This window comes from Impatiens glandulifera, chromosome 5 (assembly GCF_907164915.1).
Source record: "Impatiens glandulifera chromosome 5, dImpGla2.1, whole genome shotgun sequence".
Taxonomy (NCBI): Eukaryota; Viridiplantae; Streptophyta; class Magnoliopsida; order Ericales; family Balsaminaceae; genus Impatiens; species Impatiens glandulifera.
The window spans coordinates 50,416,147-50,420,535 of record NC_061866.1 but is presented as its reverse complement, the minus strand read 5'-3'; the positions used below and the strand labels follow the sequence as shown (position 1 = coordinate 50,420,535).

The 4,389-nt window shown below is 26.7% G+C and overlaps 1 pseudogene; it reads left to right on the top strand.

The window, feature by feature from the left end:
* The first annotated feature begins 821 nt into the window (after positions 1-821).
* LOC124939626 lies at positions 822-2,769 on the top strand (annotated as a pseudogene).
* The last annotated feature ends 1,620 nt before the right edge of the window (positions 2,770-4,389 follow it).

The window sequence follows — 4,389 nt, the reverse complement described above, 5'->3', positions numbered from 1 at the left end:
TATGTTTTTTTAACTTTATTTATTTAATTAAAATACAAAATATTATTATTTTTATATTATAATTATTTAAAATATATTAAATATTGAAATGTGTATTAATTTAATAAAATATAAATATTTTATATTTTATTATATTAATTATATATGTATATTAAAATACTTATAAAATTTAATTTTTTTTATAAATAAAATTATTTAATAAATAAATAAATAAGATAAAGTCTTTAATATATTATATATTAATAATTAGTCAAATTAAATATAATGTTTTATTTAATAATATAAACGATAACATTTGTATAATATTTTTTATTAAAATATTTCATATTTAACTTTTTAAAATATTTATTTTATATAAAATTATTATTTTATTTTAATTTTATTATTAATATATAATATTTAAAATTAATTATATATTTTTAGATTTTTTTAAATAGAAAAAAGAATATTAAAAATTAATTAATTATATTTCATGATAAAAAAAAATTTAATAATTAAATAAAATAAAATAAGTAAAATAAATAAGATAAAAATTAAATATATAAAATTAATAGGGATAAATAAATAATTTTTGAGTTAATTAAGGAGTAGGATTGGAGAAAGGAATATGAAAAAAGATATTTGCATAATTAGTAATATAAAAGATGAATATTCTGTATATAAGTAAATAAAGAGTTATTATATTTTAATTTTTAATTTTAAGGCTTGCGCATGTGACTAGGTGTTAGATTGAGTGAAGGGGCTAAATTATCATGAATCATCTACCCTAGCATAGCACGATATTTGAAACGTTTTCGTTAATTTCATGTTCTTGATTTTCTTCACTGATTCCACTTTATACTGATCAAAGAATCAGCTTAGAGGGATTTAGAAGATGCTTCTTTGGCAGAAGCTTCACGAAGCATTCAAGAGGATCACAAGCCATCATCGCACTGTCTCCGCTTTCAAGGAGAAAGGCGTTCTTAGCGTCCAAGAACGACGACAATCTCGTTTCCAAATGCCCCACTTGGTCATGGTAATTCGGATATTACCCTTTTCCATCAGCTGATTTCTTTATTCTCCATTTCTGTTTCTTCATTTTAAGACAGTTAATAACTTAATTCCCTTAAACCATTTGGAAAGTCACGAAAAAACTGAAACTTAGATATTCCAAACCTATGCTTGTTTTGCTTTCATTTTTGATGTGATGATAGCGTCTTTTCTGAAATTGACTTGAATTTGTGAGAATTGAATGTGATTATGGCTCCTGAACATAAAAATGTTGTTCTGCTTTGTTGGTTCTTGTGATGTATTGTAGGGAATCTGGTGAGCAAAGCAAGAGGAAGTCATATTTACCAGCAGAAAAGCAATTTTTGATCACAAGAAATGGTAATAGCAAGTGGAAGTCATATAACTGCTGCACTTAGAACTCTTATAATCCGTTTTATATCTTTTGCTGAAGAAGACTATGAAACTTCTGGTGGAGAAGTTCTTCTAGATGATGAGGACAATGATGGTTGGATGGCCACTCATGGAAAGCCAAAATAGGTAACAACATTTACAGAACCTAGTTCAATGCACTTATAAGTTGTAGTAGTTTTTTTGAAAAGAATGTGAATTTTGATAGAAAACAAATCTGATGACGAAGAAAACCTTCCGTCCATGGTGAGCTTGGATATCAACAAGAAAAGTACCATTCAATTTATTCCATCATACTTTGGTGGGGGTGACGATGATTACATACCAGACATGGCTGAATATGAAGATCAAGACAACATGATTTAAAATGATCCTGTATGTAATTAATTAACCTTCCTTGAGCTTATTATTTATCTGATACATATACCATTTAGTTAGTAGTAGTTTGAAAAGGAAGCTTCAGAAAATTACTCGAAACTTGAAATTTGTTGGCGGTTCATTAAAAAAGAACTGAGATATCGACAATGTCTCTATCTCATACTCAATCTGTATAATCACATAGACCAACCCATTGTTAACCTTTGCACTGCACAACTGCTATAGAGCTTGTGCTTTGGCATCAGTTAAAGAAACTCATGAACTAATCAGGATACCCTATGTCAAATACTTTTGATTGAATTTAGTGTATGTGCAGGCAACCCTGCAATCTACTTATCTTGTGGCCCATGAACCTGATGATGATGACAATATTCTTAAAACCTGCTCGTACGATGTTAGCATCACGTCAGGTATGCTTGTGCAAAAAATTCTTTTGCTTCCATTTTTTCCTTATAATAAGGTTTGTCATATTCATTTATCTAATATTTTTTTTTTTAATTCCGTTGACTGAGTATTGGTATGTCTTGCAAAATATCTATGTTGAATGACAACCAGATTAGGCCTAGTCTGTTGCAGGAGGAGAATGAACAATATATAGATATCAACAAACATAATAGGTATTAAAAAATAGAGAATAATGACAAACAATGTCTTATTAGTGTTCTCTTACTTTGTATTATCTAAATAAAACTAAAATTCAAGATACAGAACATAATCGATTATGTCTTTTTTTTTATTTTATTTAAACAATAAGAGAACGCTGATAATACCTAGTATGTTTGTCATTATCATCTGTTTCTTAATACCTAGTATATTTGTCGATATCTATCTATTGTGTTCATCCTCCTACTCCGACGGATGAGGCCTAATTTGTTTGTCATTTGATTTTGTCTTTTTTTTAGATAATGCTAAGTTAGCAGTACTGTATTATGTTTGTCATTATCCTCTGATTCTTAATATGTCATCTGTGTTTAAGTAATACTAAAAAAATATGATGGGTTAATATTCTTTTGTTCTAGATAACATTTATTCCACTATATTTTGTTGGTAATCAACTTGTCTCTGTTTATGTTATTTGCCTATCTCTGTTTTTTTTTTGTTCATTTATAAATGGCTGATAACATTACATTTAAAATTTGTTATACATTCTTGAAAAAAAAATTTTTAAAAAAAGTTTATAATAATTAGATTGTTTTATGTATAAATCTGAGAAATGTTACTAATATATTGTTCAATTTTTTTTTATTTAAAAAAATGTTTGATCATTGAAGGATTTATTTAAATATATAGTTTAGAGTGAATTTGAAAAGGGCCTAATTAAGTTTTAATAATAAATATTTATCAATTTTAAATTGTTATATTATGTTTTGCAAAAATGATCATAGCTACAATTTTATTTTGGTCTTGTATTATATTGTAACTCAAACTCTTTATCAATTAAATAAAAAAAATCATTTTTTTTTTTTTTGTAATTTAAAAATAGAGAGTAGTCGTATTAAATAAGATTAATCAAACTACATGATCAAGAATATTATCACCAAAATATCAAAACTATTCTGATAATTTATCTGGATAGATCGATGTTAGAATAAATTAAATTGTAATAACAATATACTTGATTTTTTATTTTTATTTAGTCTCTTGTCAAGATCATGCGTGGGCCCAATAAAATGTACAAGAATCTTCTTTGGCCGGCCCATAAGAAAATAAGTAAATTGGGCCTCTTCGACTGGCCCATAAGAAAATAAGTAAATTGGGCCTGAAAGTTTTATTGGTCCATAATATTTGAAATAATAATAGTTTGTATAGAGACATAGGTCCATAATTTTTGAAATAGTAATAGTTTGTATAGAGAGTAGAGACATAGTTATCACAAATGATACTTCTAAGTTTTAATAGTTATAAATCATTAATGAACAACATATTCTTTGGGTAACACTAGAATATGAGTAAAAATAGAATGGTGTTAAAAATGATCTGTCAACGCATGATTAAACTTGAAAAATGAAATTTCTCATTCGTATTAAATTTAAGTCCAATTACGTGTTGACTTATCATTTTTGACATTATTTATAATACTAAATTATCGTTCTTTATCATTACTCTTAAAATATATTTACATATTCTTTTAACTCATTTTCTTATTATTTTTTAATATGAATAAACTATCACAATTAAAATGTGCGACCGATTGTGAGGACTCGTTAACCCTTTTAAACAAGCATAATTACTTTAAGAGATTTTGGGCATATATGAAAACACGAAATCAATCCATCCTGAAATATTTTACTTTTATTCGGGTTTGAATTCGTGTAAACCCTATTCTCTTTATAGTATACTTCATCCTTGTCTAATAATCTTAAACCCAAGACAATTAAAATTTCAAGTGTATTTTTATCACAATCAAACAACAACATACCATTAATATCATTAATATTATCCACCAATAATCACAGATAACATACTGTTACGACTTGTTTCGTAAGGTGTGTTTTGGGTTCAAGAATCGAGCTCTTGATCTCTAAGACAGGTGGAAATTCTACAATCAAAGGGCAGTGGAAGGTTTTCAATAGAGAATTTGGGGGTGAGGCGATAGAAGAACCAAGGGTGCGA